Source organism: Saccopteryx bilineata, chromosome 2, assembly GCF_036850765.1.
Source record: "Saccopteryx bilineata isolate mSacBil1 chromosome 2, mSacBil1_pri_phased_curated, whole genome shotgun sequence".
Classification (NCBI taxonomy): Eukaryota; Metazoa; Chordata; class Mammalia; order Chiroptera; family Emballonuridae; genus Saccopteryx; species Saccopteryx bilineata.
In genome coordinates, this window is record NC_089491.1 from 222,583,260 (window position 1) to 222,591,404 (window position 8,145).

Here is an 8,145-nt window from a genome sequence, read left to right on the forward strand (position 1 = left end):
TCTTGACTGTTTAATATTGAAGCTATAGTAGTACAAGTCAGCTTTGGCTAGCTCCAGCATACTACTGCAGGCCTCCTTCCCCAGCCCCTCGGGAATTCTGTGTTCTGACCACCTCACAGCTCCACCCAAGGTCCTCTCCTAGAGGTCTGGCTTTCCTCCCATGACCTTCTCCCTGTTTTCTTATACCCCCTAATGGTAACAGCTTTAATAAGTTTTGACTTATCTTTCCATTGTTTTTCTTTTTAATACAACCAAAAATATTGTTATTCCCTTTTCTTACACAAAGTGGGGCATATTATACACACTGGGCTGCACCTTGCACTTTTCATTTACCAATACATCCTAGAGAGAGCGCTATGGTAGTTATCGAGAACTACCCCCATTTCATAGCTGCACAGCGCTCCTGCTGATGGACAGTCACCTGCTGATGGACAGCTGTTTCTCCTCAGGGCTGGTGATGTCCCGAACAATGCTACAGTGGGTAGATAGCACTGGCAGACATCATTTTATAATTTGACAATGTATCTTTGAGATAAACTCCTAGAACTTATTTTATTATGTATTATTTGTCACCGGGTCACCGTATCAGTTTGTTGGACAACTTCAGATTTCCCCCTGTATTGCTTGTTCTGTTTTGCATTCCCACAGGTGGTGCGTGAAGACACCTAGTTTGTATAGTTCTTCCAATCAGATGTCTCTGAAGCTTTCGGTTTTTTATCACTCTGGCAGCTAGGAAACAGCATCTCTTCTTGTCTCTCAGTATGAGTTTGAGCACCTTTTCAAAACCACTTGCAGCCTGACCTGTGGTGGCGCAGTGGATAAAGCGTTGACCTGGAAATGCTGAGGCCGCCGGTTTGAAACCCTGGGCTTGCCTGGTCAAGGCACATATGGGAGTTGATGCTTCCAGCTCCTCCCCCTGTCTCTCTCTCCTCTCTCTCTGTCTTTCTCTCTCTCCCTCTCTCTCCTCTCTAAAATGAATAAAAAAAAAACGCTTGCATTTCTTTTTTTGTAACTTGCTGTTCATACCTCCTGTCCATGGAGCAAAAACGAATTTGTGAGTCAGTTCCCCCTGGATTTTCGGCAGCATTTAAATATTAGAAATGTAGCACATTTTCTGTGGTATAAGTTGGAACTATTGTCTCCTAACTTTTTTCTGTCTTTACTTATGGTATTATTTTTATCTATCTATCTATCTATCTATCTATCTATCTATCTATCTATCTATCTATTATAGAACAAAGGTAACAAAAGAGAGTCGAAAATGTCACAACACACTGGTGTTTCTGTCCCTCTCACTTCAGTTGAACTTCCTTTCCTGCACAATCACATCCTTTTCTCAGTAGTTAGGTGCAGTGAAAAGAGTAAAAGAAATAAGTCTTTGCTACTTGGATGGGTAAACTCATGAAGTGCTTTATTCAGAGGCCAAGAGCCTGTTTCCAGGTCCTAACAGTGTCACCTTGAGGACCTGTTAAACTCATGCATTTCCCACACTTCACCTGTGCAGCGGAGTGGCAGGTGCTCCCTGACCCACCTCGCATCCCTCCCGGGCTTGCCCTCTAGCAGCTTTGCTGCCACTGCCCTTACATAACGGCTCTCAGGCTGCCAGAGCCACTCCCTGCCCATCTCAGCAGTTACCAGTGCCTGGAAATTTACCTCCAGCCACATGAAAGAGGCCAGGGAAGTGCAGACTGCCGGGGGCAAGCCCAGCCTCCTCCTTCTGAGGGGACTGTCCATTCCAGTGTCCCGTGGGCTCAGGCTGAGCCAGGGACTTGCCGTCTTTTGGCCCTCTGGTCTGCTTACCCTGCTCCAGCCCCATCCCCAATCTCTCCCGGAAGCTCTTCCACAGTACACAACTTGTGCATGAACTAGTAAGGGTTTCGGGGACCCTGCCCTCCCTCCAGCTCTGTACCTGCCGAGTGTCAGGTGCAGGTGAGCAGGCACTCTTATAACTGTGGCCCTGTGCTAAGGGGCCTGCGTGCCTCCTCAACACCCACTGCCCGGCCTGTGCCCGCCCTGCCCTTGCCTCCCCGTCCCTGCCTTAGCCCAGGGAATTGCCACGATGACACTTTCTGGCTTCTCCTTCCTTCTAGACTTTCACCCTTCAGGACTCAAAGACCTTCACCTTCTTTTTAAAACCTTCCCCAATCCTTTTCAGCACCAGCCGGCATTTCCTCCCCTGAACCTGTGACATGTCTCTCCTATGCCCAACCAGGGGGTTCCCAATACTGCAGTGTCTTTATACTATGTCACATGTATAAATCTGGTTTGTCCACATAGTATCACGTGTGAAGTCAAGATAAATAACCTCTATATTTCATTGGCTCAAAGCTACATTTTATGCCCTGAGATGGCTTGGTTGGTTAGAGCTTTGTCCCAAGGATCAGAGGTTACTGGTTCAATTTCTGGTCACGGTACATACAGGAACAGACTAATCTTCCTCTCTCTCTCTCTCTCTCTCTCTCTCTCTCTCTCTCTTTCTCCCTTTCTCTCTCTTTAAAATCAATCAATAAATTAAAAAATAAAAAAAACCCCCACATTTTAACATCTCTAAAATGGGTAGACATCGTCCAAAAGATGACATGTTCCAGTTTAGTTGACAGCTACTACTTTTGCTGAGAGGTATATAAAATTTCAGAGTGTCTTACTGTGGATTAGAGCTCAGTCTTGATAAAATATGACCTGACTAGGACTTGTGCGTATTGTTTAGTACCCCCATATGCCCCACTGTGGATGAACATCAAACACCTTGTGCTGTGAATTATCTGAATGCCTCAAGCTAAAACCAAGGTGCCTAAATTATTGTAGCATCACCAGATCTCTCTTTGGGTTTCAAAAGCAAAATAAACGAGCCCTTTCCTTCCAAGCCAAAAGTATGTCTTTACTTCAAATAGAGAAAGAATATCAATGAAATAAGCATCAAGCAACTACCATCTGTAAGCATCATGCCTTAAGCCAGAAATATCAAATGAACAGGATAGTCATGACTTCCTGGCATATACATACATCCTGGTGGGGCTGACCTGGATGGGGGTGGAAGGGGACATCAGTGTGGTTTTCTGTTATTAGATAAAATTCCAGCCTCTCTGCTCCATCTTCCATCCTCAAAATATGCTGTGAAGTCATGGTTGTCTACAGGAGTAATGGAACTAAGAATTCTACTGATGATAAGGATGAGGCACAGACAAGAGTGCCACCCACTGCTGCATTTGAGATGCCAAGAGGCTGTGGTGGGAAGGACACAGCAGGGATCCAGCATGGGTGTGCACTGTGCCCCAAATCCCTGGTGTCCTGGCTCGCAGTGGTGATGGGGTTTGGTTTCTCTGGAAGCCTTCTAAGAAACCTCAGGCCTTCCTGAAGGAGGCAGAAGGGTGCTTCACACGTAACCTGTGACCGTGTCCTGCTGCTTGGTCAGTTCACGGAATGCAGCTGGGTGGGTCCAGCCAGAGGCTGAATGTATGTTTGTAGAGCATGGACAGAATCACTGTGTGATTTCTCAGGAAGCTCACTGGCCAGCGGTGTCAAAGGCTCTGCGTGACCACCCTGCGGAGCCCCAGCCTTCCCCCGCCCGGGCAGGGCATTCTTTCCCTTTATAGGGTGTCACCTGAACTGGTCCAGCAGTCATGAGGGCAAGACTAATTCACCTGGAATGCAAATATTTGGGTTCAGGGTGACTGAGTTCATGCCAACACCAGCTATACTTGTAAAACAGGAAGAAAAAAACAAAACACTTCTCTGATAATAACAGTTCTGTTTTATGTGGGAACACTTCTCTGCCCACAACCCCAACAAGGTTATCTTATCAGAGTTGAAAAGAGCTTTCCAGTGAACTCTCTCTCATCTTTCACCCTCTAGTGGCTGGTCATCTTGCCCCCAAACTGTGTGTAGAGAAGATTAGATCAAGATGAAACCCTAATTTATAGTACAACGAAAGAAAATCAATTGAACAAAAACAGGTCCAGAGAAGCAGAGAGTCTGCCCCTGTGTTGCCCAGCTCATTAGTGGATCCCATAGAACTTGGCGACCATCCCACTGCACACAGCCCCAGGGGAGGGGCTCTGAGAACAGATGAAACCTTGCAACATGATCTCAGCAGTTGACTTTTGTCTAGGGGGCCCAACGGTGTCCTTATCATGTGCCTCCTATGTCCTCATATGGAGGAACACACCAATGACTGGCCAAAATGCCCTTTTAGCATCAACCCAGGTAAATTCTGACCACATCATAGAGTCTCCCATATAAACTCCTTTACATCCTAGGAGCATTCACTTACAAATAACACACACTCTGACTAAGCCACACCCCACATTAGGGTGGTGGTCCAGTGGTGCCATCAGGGACCCTTGCTCTTTCCATTTCTGCTCTACTATCCTTAACGTTGGCTTTCACTCTACAGATTATTGCTTTGTGATTGCAGGATGGCTGCTGCAGCTCCAGGCATTGCTTCTATGTTTCAGGGAGGAAGGAAGAATGGGAGCATGGGAGAAGATAGAATAGTACCTGTTTTAGGGAAGTAAAAGTTTTAACAGAAGCCCTAGCAGATTTCTACTTATGTCTTGTTTACCAGAAGTGTCATGTGGTCATCCCTTCACATGAGAGCTTCAATAGAGTTTAAAAGGATGAGTACTTTTAGTCGGACTCGTGACCTGTCTGAGTAATTGAGGCCCTGTTAGTCAGGACATGGGAGAAGAGACATTAGGTTGACAACTAATGGTGCCTGCCCACGTGGGTAAGTGAGGAAGCTAGAAGCCCTGCCCAGTGGAGAAGTATGTGCTTTAATAAGCAGTGAATCCAGTATGATGAGGCGGCTAGCACACAGCATCTGGCCGGGATTTCTTTGTGTCTTGCAAACATGATAGGGTTTTACTGTTAAATGCTCCCACTCTGCAAGGAATGTCAGATTTTAACCTTAAAGTATTGAGGATGCTGGTTCATTTCAGCAAAATCAAATTCTGTTCGGGTGACCTGGAGAACGCCGTGTGTTGGAACAGAGTGTGGCACTGTACTAAGCAAAGGAAGAGAGGGTCTGGCTCCCGGCAGGGAGTCTTCTGGGTTGTGAGAGTGCCCTGATTTGAGAGGGTCCCAGATGCTTGCAGTCCGCCCGGGCTTCTCTCACCCTGCTTGATCCTGCTTTGTGCGCAGGTTTCGGTTCTGGCATGCTGGCTTTCCAACCGCAGTCCACGGGGAAACAAGACGCCCCTCATAACAACATCATTCTGCATCCAACTTCCCTGACTCACTTTTATCCCTGAAGTGTACACCTGAATCTCAAGGGTGTCTATTGTTTTGAAAAAACATACTACAAAGAATGGCAAATATTGACATCTGCCCTGGTGACGTGCCAGGCACTGCCCTGCGACTCACCCAGGCCATAAGCTCTGTTATGATTGCCACGCACACAGGAGGAAAACAGGGTCGTCACTTATCTGAGGTGAAGAGCTCTGTCAGCTGCCCCCAAATCCAAGTTCACACCTGTGCATATCCCCTCAAGCAAGACCTGCCTGCGGCCAGAGTCTCACCCAGGACTGCCATTCGTTGGCTGTGTCTCCGTGTGGCATCTCCCAGGCTGTAGACCCTGCCCTCATACACTTCTGTGGGCTTCTCTGCCCCTTTAATAACAATGCTTTGGGGAGAGCACGAGACCCTCTCTGCCCCTTATCGCACAGCCTGGCAGAGAGCAGTCTGGCAGCTCCAAGTGCTTCCCCATCATGGCTCATTCATCCCAGCCCCGCAGGGCTGAGGATGGCTGCTTCCTCTGCGTGGCACTGCTGTAAGGAAATTGCTCAGGCAGGCCAAGGGACTTGGAGTATCTGTCCCACCACTACTGATGGGAGAGAGACTAGGCCCCAAGCTCAAGCCCTAGGGAGGAAGGTGGGGGTCTCAGCATGTCACTAAGTTAAGCAAACGGAACATGAGAGATATGACAGGGACAAAAGCATATTATAGCTCTTCACTCCCTAAATCAAACCAACCTGGGCTCAGCTCCTGGTTCTCTGTGGTGTGGGTGGGGAGAGCTGGAAGGATCTGATGGTGACTTTACAGCATCTCTCAGTGGTGGACCAGGATCCCTCCATCTGAATGAGTCTGCACCTGACTCCTGCCCAGGTCAGCCTGCCACCTCTCCAGGCATGAGCAGCTCCTGGGCCCAAGGGCCAGTTCCTGCTGCCTCTGTCCCCTCCACAGCCTCACCTGCCGGCCCCATGTCTCCTGACTTGAGGGTGCCATCAATGGCCTTTACCACCTGCCTCCACCGCCCCATCCAGCTCCTGACCCCCTCATCCTGTGTGAGGATCTGGGATCTGAAACCAAGGCCTGGCCTGCTCCCTAGGGCAAGGGATCCCCAAGCCATGGGGATGCTGGAAAGACCATGCTGACACAGAGAGGACTGAGGTTACATGGAAATGCTTTGTTTGGCCAAAAAACTGGTGGTTACGGAGTCAACAATGATCCCTGGGCTTCCTTGTAGTCAGGTGGGCAGTCCTTGTAGGGCAGGGGTCGGGAAACTCTTTGGCAGAGAGAGCCATGAAGGCCATATATTTTAAAATGTAATTCCGTGAGAGTCATACAATGACCCATGTACGTTATGCATTATCCAATAAAAATTTGGTGTTGTCCCGGAGGACAGCTGTGATTGGCTCTAGCCACCTGCAACCATGAACATGAGCGGTAGGAAATGAATGGATTGTAATACATGAGAATGTTTTATATTTTTAACGTTATTATTTTTTTATTAAAGATTTGTCTGTGAGCCAGATGCAGCCATCAAAAGAGCCACATCTGGCTCACGAGCCATAGGTTCCTGACCACTGCTGTAGGGTGTGGGCCCTGGGGTCTGACCGCAGCCCTGGCATACTCCCTCTTCTGCTCTCTTGCTCCTCTCCTGGCTCCGCTTTTATCGTCACACATGAGGACATCTGCAAGCCCTTCAACCTAGGAACGAGGTAGATAAGTAATCACCAAAGGCAGAGCTGGGTGGCCTGCCAGGGGAAGGCTGAGTAGGTCACAGGCAGGCACCATGCAGCCCTCTCCCTGCCCAGAAAGTACACACGGGCCGCTGGCCTTCGGGCAACTGCCCAGCTGTTTGTTTGGGTGGTTTGGTACTTGTACTGCTTTCCAGTGGAGTGTTGTCTGGTCACCATCATACAAGCAGAGAGAGAGAGAGAGACAGAAAGTAAGAGGGAGAGAGACATAAAGACAGACAGAGACAGAGACAGGGAGACAGAGACAGAGAGAGGAAGCTCGTTCTTTTCTGTTGACCAGGGCGTGGAGGAAACGGTCTGGACAGGCCCCGCCAAGTGGCTCTGGAGGTTGCAGCAATGTCATCGGCCCACAGTCGCCCTGACTCAACTAGGAGGCCGAGTGCCTTGGCACTGCTGGCTCCACCCTTCTTCCTCCCCAGGTAGCAAAGCTGTGTTTTGTCTGCTCTGCACCTGGGTGAGTCACAGCGGAAGGCCCTTTCAGGAAGAGGGCAACTGGGTCATTGTCAGTGCGGCAGGGAGGCAGCAAGACTGGCCAGAACCTGAGTCCTTGGTGAGCCTGAGCGCAGTCTCCCACTCCGCAGACACAGAAACAGAGGCCCTCTCCAGTCCCGGCCTTTCCCCTGCTTTCCTCCCACCTGTCCTGAGGACACTCTTCCTGTCCCTCTCAGGGCTGCGTCCTTTGCCTAGACCCAAAGGAGGACGTCCCAGGAGTTCCTCTTCTCTTTCCATACCCCCGCCAGGCGTCCCACCCTGGCCTCAGAGGCAGTGGTCCTCTGGCTTCCAGCTGCCCAGACAGCCGGCTGCTCAGGTGATTGAAGTGAGGGCAGGGACACATTGGACAAGGGGAAGAAAAGCCTCAAGAGCCATCGGTTTCATCACAGCCTTTGCTGGGTTTGCTGGGCCAACTTAGTGGAAACCATGGTCCGGCATATTATCCTGAATTATTTCCACAGGAAAAAAGGCCTGGGCCTCGCGCCTGCACACCCCACACCCGGCGGCCCTGCAGCCACCCCTGCAGGAGCTGTCAGTGAACTGACAACCAGAGGTGTTCGCCTCTGCTCATAGATTTCACACACTGTGCCCCAGACCTCATTCCCCTGAGAGGACAATAGCCACTTGGATGCACAAAGTCCCCACAGGCATGAAGCCCCCAATCCAGAAGCACCTC